Below are 8,579 nucleotides of genomic sequence, written 5' to 3'. Positions count from 1 at the left end.
AGAGACATTAACCCTTAACTATCTGTTTATGACAACCTACCTGTGCACAAGAAGAATGAGCTCTCTGCACAGAAGTCTGGCTGGGGGAAGGGGCGGGAGTTTCTCTGCCTGGGAACGTGGCCAATGGGGCTGGAAACTATGTTTAAGGGCGAATGCTCTCTCTGAAGGGAAGCCATCCCCTGCCACATGCCAGGATAGCAGATAGGAGAGAGACAAGGCAGGAGAAACTCTGCCTAGCCTGAAATGCTGACCAGATCTCAGATTCATGGAAGGGCTGAACTCAAGATTCAGTGAAGGGGGGGTTGCCTCTTAGGACTGTTATTTTGCAAAGATCTGTAACTCTGATGATTTCAAGAGTAAAGTGACTGTGGTTAAGGAAGTCCGTGGATAAGCATGTGCTCCTTGCTCGCCTGTCTTCTTGTCCCTGAAGTGGGGGTTAGGCAAGAAGCTCAGAGTGTCCACAGGGAGATGGACTTCTGAGGAAGTGTGTATAAGCAACAAGGGGCTTGGGAGGACCCAGGCACTGGATCTGGGGATTAAGGTAGCTGGGCTGCAGAACCTCATGTCCCACGGCAGACATGAGATCTGTACTTGGGCGTGTGCCTTAGGGAGGTCTACATTTGAGCTGGGAGGTGTGATTCCCATCTTGCATAGACATGCCCATGCTATCTCTGCTGGAGCTAGTATCTAAACATAGCAATGTGTAGGCAGTGGCATGGGTGGCGGCTTGGGCTAGTTGCCTGAATATGTACCCAGGGGGATGGGCAGGATTGTACTTAGGGTGGCGGCTAGTCCAAGCAGCAGTCAATGCAGCTGCAGACACACTGCTATTTTGCTAGTGTGGGCATGTCTATGTGAGCTGGGAATCACTCCTCCCAGCTCAAATGTAGATGTATCCTTAGGGTATGTCTACACAGTACAGAAAAATCTAGCAGCTGGACTCGGGCTTGCAGGACTCAGGCTGTTTCGCTGCTGTGTAGACTTCCAGGCTCGGGTTGCAGCCTGAGCTCTGGGACTCTCCTACCTCGCACGGTTCTATAACCCAGGTTCCAGCCTGAGCCTAGAAGTCTACACAGCAATGAAACAGCCCCATAACCCGAGCCCTCTGAGCCCGCACTGGCTGGCACGGGCCAGCCATGGGTGTCTCGTTGCTGTGTAGATGTACCCTTAGAGGCCCAGGTCTTGGCACAGTGACCTGGCTCTTCCTAGATCCAGCTGGCTTAGGATCAAGTGGGATCTAGTGATTGGTTCCACTTACAACTGGTGCTGTCTAGAGATGGGCCCTGGGCCGGGTTGAGACAGGCCAGTCTAAGCTTGAATGGGCCGGTGTTGGCACAGTTCAGGAACACAGTTCAAACACAAGTTCATATATATTTATAAGATGATTTAACTGTTTGCAGGGTGAGGGGACCTGCATTCCAAATGGATTCTCTGATTCAGAGTGTTGTAATATAGACAGGATCTAACACTGTTGTAGTCTGAGTTCAGAAATAGGCTTTTGCTGCCAGGTATGTCGGATAGGAGTAGCATATAGCAAGGGTTGTGCAATAATCATAAAAATTAATAGTGTATAATACCTATCTTTTATACAGTGCTTCCCGTCAGTAGATCTCAAAGCACTTTGCAAAGGAGAGCAGTATGCCCATATTAAGGAAAGCAAAACAATGACTAAAAGCTTCCCTCTCCTCCGCAGGTGATGAGACCGTGCTTTAAAGCTGCTGCCCAACTTGACTGTAACTACCATAATTCAAATTTTATGGGGGAAAAGGATTAAGACTCTCTGCTGTACCCAAGCCCTCTAGATTTTGTATATCCCAGCGCTGAGATATGTGCCAATCAATTCCAACCAGCCACTGTTTGCCTTAGTCTACACTAGGGAAGTTTAGATAATAATTCCCACCAGACCAGCTGAGTTAGTGGGAGCACCGGTGGGAATTGTTTACTCCAGTTCCTTAGTGTAGACAAGGCCTCATTGTCTGACTCTGACAGGGAAAACGTCCAACTTCACAAACTTTGCTGACTAAGGGGAACAATAATTACACTGAAAACTACCGTACAATGGCACATTCATGACAGAAAGAGAAGCTGATTTTCATGCAGCTGGGATGGGCGGAAGGTCAGCAGCAGCAATCAGCGCCCAAAAGCAATAACCTTGGAATAAGCCGTATCACTCGCTGAGGCTACAGTCTGGGGTCAGCATCTTGGCTGTGGAGCACTCGGTGCCGGCTGAAAGGTGTGTGTGTGTGTGTGTATTTACAGCTGGTCTCAAGGCATGAGATAGTAGCAGAAAAGCAGCTCAGACAGCAGGGGCTAAGCCTAACTGGGTCACTCATTGCCACAGGAACAATGAGAGACGCACACACTGCACCAGCAATCTGGTCAGACTCCAAGGCTCTTATGCCTAGGAATTCACTAACTGGATCATTTGCCGTAGCAGCCGCCTGCATCATCACAATGCCATTGGCTGGAGGCATGCCAGGGTCTGTCTACACTGTGGCTGGAAGGAAATTTCCCAGCCGGGTCCACAGATTTGTGCTTAACGGGGCTTAAACAGAGCTCTGAAAATATCTACATAGATAGTGCTTCGATGTTGTGGCTTGGGCTGGAGCTTGGACTCTCAAGCTCACCCCCAGACTTTGGAGCCCCATCCCCGTCCCCAACATCTACACAGCTAGTGTGAGTCTGTGCACTAGCTTGGGAGGCTCGCTATCTGGTGCAGTGTAGTCACACTGTCTGGAGCGACTCAAGAACTGAGTGCCAAACTCAGGGCACCTGGCTACAGACCAGGGCACAAACCCCCAAATGGCTGTGAGCTCTATACTTAGATTTCACCAACCCAGTATCAAGTGTGAACTCCTCAAGCACTGTAACAGCCTTGATGTAGTGTCACAGACAGTCCCCTTGGACACGCCGGTCTATCTTGCCACCCAAGCAAGCCTGCCTTTCTGACAGAGGGTCCCTTACCCCAAAAATCACAATATTCAGGTTATTCCCAGTCCCAAAGGACCAGCCACGTACCCTCGGTCAGTTGTACCCTAGATCTCTCACTAAAGACAAAGCCTGTAGCCAAGCCTGTAATAAACTAACTAAAGATTTATTAACCAGGATAAAGACATGGGAGTTATTTACAAGGTTAAAGCAGGAGAACGCACACACACAAATAAGCTACATCTTATGTTTCAAAAAGTAATAGAAGCTGCTTTAATGAGCAAACACTGTAACTCCTTCAGGGCTAACCCAAGTGAAGCAGCTCGGGGATCCCTTGCTTATGCTTAGAAATATTTGCCCTCTCTGAATTCCGAGCAGCACAGTGATACAGTGCCTTCTGGTCAGGGATTTTTATTCCCTTCTCCCAGAGTTCAAACTGGGATGGGATGAGGGTTTGTCCCCGCTTCCTGGGTGTGGGAGGAGCAATCAACGAGGTCTTTTGTCCACTGATGTTCCACAATGGCTCATCTGGTGTTTATGAGCGTTCTTTTGTTGGGCAGGAGATGACATCTCGTGTAGTAAGCTAGTGTTTCAGACTTAGTAATGCTTCTCTCCTGACTGGGTGGGTTTCCAGTCTCATAGCAAGCCCTTTCATAGTTACAATGCAAACACTTAAATATTACCTTATAACACAGGCTGCAGATATTATAAGTCAAATCAATGCAGGCTGCAACTCACAAGCATTTCCTGAAGTCCAAGTGCTCAACACATTCTTACAAACCTAATGTCTATTTTCCCAGTGCTAACACATAGGTGAGCCAGACTGGTTTCCAGCTATGCAGTTGTCAGTGTTCAGTTAGACCTAGAGGCCTTGGTATGAGCTGACATCAGGCCTGGCAGCCTCACAAGCATGTCGCCAGGGTCCTGACCTCAAGCCCCCAAGTACTTCTTGGTTAGTATGTGAGGGAGTGGCTGCAAGAGGTGCTATAGTTCTCAAAGAATCACCAGCACCAGCAGAATCCAACTCCCTTCCTTTATGCTTCTTACTCTGGCAAATGGCAGCAGCAGACTGTACAGTACAGAGCTGGGTGAAGTGTTCCTGGGGAAGAGATGCACTGTTAGAAGTTGCCTGGTTTCGAACTCAAGCTGGCAGCAGTTTTGTGACATTTCCACAATATTTGAGCTAAATGTTGGCCATGTTTGTGTCATACATTTTCAATTATTAAAACAAGGGTGCAAACATTTGAGTTACGGTATGTGTTTTAACTTAGAGCTGGGTTGGTTGATTGTGGTTGGTCACAGAGTATTGGTCCTCATCCTCTGATTGGCTGACCATAGCTCATGTTGTTCTGAGGGTTAATGGAAGCCATTTTGACTGTGTTTCCTTGAGGATGTAGTTATTCTTCTTTTGCAAGATACTGGGGAAAATTGCAACGAAAAAAAAAGTAAACAGCAGTGGGAAATAACTGATGATCTCTTTTTTCCATCAAATCTAAAACTGAGTTAGAATATATGAGTCCGCTAAATCTCGCTGGTTTTGTGAGCATTCCTGTCTGTCGACGTGCTCACTAGTATACTGGCAGTAAGCAGAGATGACAGAAGCAAACAGAATGTTTGGTTTGAGTGATTATTCCTAGATATTTATTAATCTATTAGCTGAGTTCTAAACCCATCTCTCTGTGCTCCTTCTTAGGCCACTGTTACCGACCAGCCGGCCTTCTTTATGTCATGTCAACCCTTCCAGTAATAGTCTGAGTGCCTCTCTGCTGGCTTTGTTATTTATTTGCTGTGCCCCTTGTTTTTATTTTTCATCTCTTCCATTTGTGTGTATCCTTGTCCCAAGGGCAGCCAGCCTTCCACTTAGATTCTTTGCCTCGCTTCTGAAATGTTAGCAGAGGCCGCTCTGCCTTGCAGAATTCCGTCTTATCAATCTAGTTTTTATGCTCAACACCATGGTGCCTGAGGAGTTCCTCCCCGTGAGCAGAGGATCTGGCTGCAGTGTCCTGTCTACCCTTCCTTTGATCGGTCCTCCAGTCGGATGACTACCTGACTATGTTTTCTTGAATTTGGCCTTTATTTACTGCCTGCCTTGGTCCCAATTCTGGAAAAATGTCCCCAGTCCAAACAGCACAGTAGCAATGGCAACAAGCACATGCCTGAAGTTAGGCATGTGCTTGAGTGCTGTAGGGATAGACACATGGAAAGTCCTGTCCTGGATCTGACCCTGGGTTTTGTCACCAGACTCACAAAGGGCACTGTCCTCGGGTGTGTGTCTGTGTCCTCATATGGAAGGGCTCCCACTGTTCCGACAGGACCATACGGTGGTCCATGTTTCAGCCTTCTCCTGCTTGGATCAGATTTGGTATATTGTGTCCTACTGGCAATTGTTCTCCAAGATCTTTCCTGTTCTACTGAAAGGTGGCTGCCATGGCTAAGCAAAGGTGACGTTTCATGCTGGTAGGGGGTTTTGCAAGCCAGCGTAAGAGAAGATTGTCTGTGTTTTGCGCATTTTCAAGGAGGAAAAAACAAAAAGGCAGAGGATGAATTGGTGAAAAAATGAGGGTGGGATTTCCCCAGGGGCTTCCAGTAATTAGGTGCTCAGCTCCCACAGAAAGGCAATAGGAGCTGGGCCCTGCCTCCCTTTAAATTCTCTGAAAATCCCAGTCCCACTGCAAAATAACAGTGCTCTTATAGTGACTGTCTCCAAGCCTGGTTCAGCTCCTGGTCTCATCCGGGACAGATTCATGCTTTGCCTCCCTGGAACTCCTTCTCTTTCTTATGGCTCAATGAGGAGCTGGGGCTTTCCTGGAAGCAGCGGGATGAATTTTATCAGCACTATTGCAGTACACACTTGTCCTGGATGGTACTGAAGGTATGTCTGTACTGCAGTTAAACACCCACTGCTGGCCTGGGCTCATGGGGCTCAGGCTGCAGGGCTGGAAAACTGCAGTATAGATATTCAGGCTGGTCTGGAGCCCAAGCTCTGAGACCCCACAAGGTGGGTGGATCCCAGAGCCCAGGTTCCAGCCTGAACGTTTACACCACACTTTTACAGCCCTGAAGCCTGCGCCCTGTGAGCCCAAGTCAGCTGACATGGGCCAGTCATGGGTGTTTAACTGCAGTATAGATGTACTGTGAGAGTCTGACTGTGATGCCTGGCTAGAAAGGTTTAAACATCCTGCAATATAAATAACCCTCAAAAGACATGTGGGAGATCATGTTTGCATTTTTGTGTATTTACATATGTATGAGTAGGGTGGACAATGCAATCAGCAGTCCCCTTCTATGCTGTATTCTTATAATTCAGAGGTCAAAAGAACATCCTATCATTTAAATTAATTGTAAACATGGGATATCTCTGTATTCATCTCTCTTTGAAATGTATAGCAAATAATCTGTGAATGGTGGAGGAACAAGCAAATTGCTTTATGTTAATTCTAAGGCTAAGCACCAGTGATGGACCTCCTTCAAAGTCATGCTAATTACCTTTTGAACTACAACTTGTCAAAAGACATGAAATTATATAAAAGATCCTTGGGTCCTGATTCTGTCATCTCAGATCTGCTTAAGCTTCATCAGGGGAAGTTTGAGTCGCAAGACTGAGGTCCCAGTTATGCTGGTACACCCTGGATGTGAGATTTGGACATTGGCCTATAACCTATGAACTAAAGGAACTCTTTGCAACTACGAAGTTCACTATCTCTGCTATGAATCTGAACCTCAATGGATTGAACTCATGTCTGTATGTATATTGATCTTTTAACCATACTCTTTCTCTTTTGTTTTTTAATAAATTTTAGTTTAGTTAAGAAGAATTGGCTACAGCGTGTATTTGGGTAAGATCTGAAACATTCATTTACCTGAGAGGTAATGTGTGTGCGATCCTTTGGGATCGGTAGAACCTTCTCTTTTATATGATGAAATAAGATTTTCAGAAATCATCATATTTGATATGGGTACCTGGATGGAAGCCTGAGGCTGGATCAACTTTAAAGGAACTGTGTTGTTTGGACTTCTGAGTAACCCGTAAGGTAATAAAGAAGCTGTTTTATGCTGGCCTGGTAAATCTAAGTATTGGAATATCCACCAGCTTTATGGGGATTGTCTGCCCCATTCTTTGCAGCTCTCCTTAACTGAGTGACCACAGTTGGCCCCCGCCGGGACCTCAGTCTCGCTGAGACTGGCGAATAGTGTGCAGGGAAGCAAACAGTCCCTGAACATTATGAGAACCCATTTGTTCTGTATGGCTTGTCCCCAGTGGGGACAAATGCAATGGGGGCTTGTGACAGGGTTCTGCTTCTGGAGCACACGCACATCTCAGTGCACCTGTTCCAAGGCTGGCCCGTTAAGGATGGTGCCTCATTTAGCTTCCACTGAGGTAGTGGGAGTGAGACTCAGATGTCTTACAGGGCTACAGATTATAAAGTGCCTGCGGGCTCAGGCAGGTTGCATGAGTCTGGGGGAGTGCAAGCCTGTGGCAAGCAGGCAGCAGCTACCCAGGGTGGATGGGGAAGAGCAGGTGTCCAGGAGGAAAGCCTCAGCTGGGACCTTGTAAGAGCCCCATGCTGGGGTTTGTGACCCAGCAGGAGGCTAGGGGGAAGACCTGTTATATTTACAACTTGATGCCACTAAACCAGACTCTGAAAATGCCATGTGGAGGTTGATTATGTGCAGAAGAAGGGGAAACTGAGGCAGTGGCAGGGTCCAAAGCCAGCTCAGGTAAGCCCTGCTCTAGTGTGATCTAGGAAACATCGCAAATATAACTTGCCTGCTTTCAACCATTTGATTTTCAGATGTCTGTGTTGGAGCCATATTACTGGAGCGTGAGATTCTGATGACATTTGTGGTAATTCAGCAAACCAGCACTCAGCTAACTTTAGCTCCTGTGGCTATTGCAATCGTGGTTAATATATTGTGAAAACTGATCCGAACAAATGTGCTCCAGCTAGTGCAACATAAACCTCTGATGACACCGCTGTCATGAGCGGTGCCTTGTTTTTGCTTCCCAGCAGTAGGGTTTGTGCAATACTCATTCAAGACATGTTCCAAATGGAGGCAGGGCTGCTGATGGCAATTCAGGTAAGTGAAGTGATAGACAGGCCTTTTATTTTGCTGGCACTAGCTCATACCAACTAAAAGCATTTGGGTGGCTGGAAGCCACGTAACTTTACGGCAATAGATTGTCAGTGTCGCAGGGCAGGGCTGGAGTCTCACTCTGCGCTGTGTGGCAGTGCGGAGCACATTGCCGGTGCTAAACAACCAAAGAGGAAGACAATCCAGAACTCCAGCAGCCAGTGCATTGTGTAGTTGGGGTTTATAGCAGTTACGTATGTGCCATTGTTCTCCGTAATTACTGTTCCCTAGACCTGGAAAGCACATGATGAAGGGAAATGGAGTAAACACATTTATTAAGGTCAATTACAAAACTATGGGCTAAGTAGGTACTAGAAACATGCATGACTAGACTGTACTCATAGGAAAAGAATGTATGCTATGGCCAACATCCTCCCAGCATGGGCTGGCAAGCAAGGGGTGGGGGAAATGAGCACACACAAGAAAGCATGTGTCCTGTGGGCTATTGTCCCTATCGAAGCAGGCAGCAAACACTGCAGTATCTCTGTCTAAAGCTGGAGTCCCTTGGAGCCCAGTGT

This window comes from Chelonoidis abingdonii, chromosome 4, assembly GCF_003597395.2.
Source record: "Chelonoidis abingdonii isolate Lonesome George chromosome 4, CheloAbing_2.0, whole genome shotgun sequence".
Classification (NCBI taxonomy): Eukaryota; Metazoa; Chordata; order Testudines; family Testudinidae; genus Chelonoidis; species Chelonoidis abingdonii.
This window is presented reverse-complemented; position numbering follows the sequence as displayed.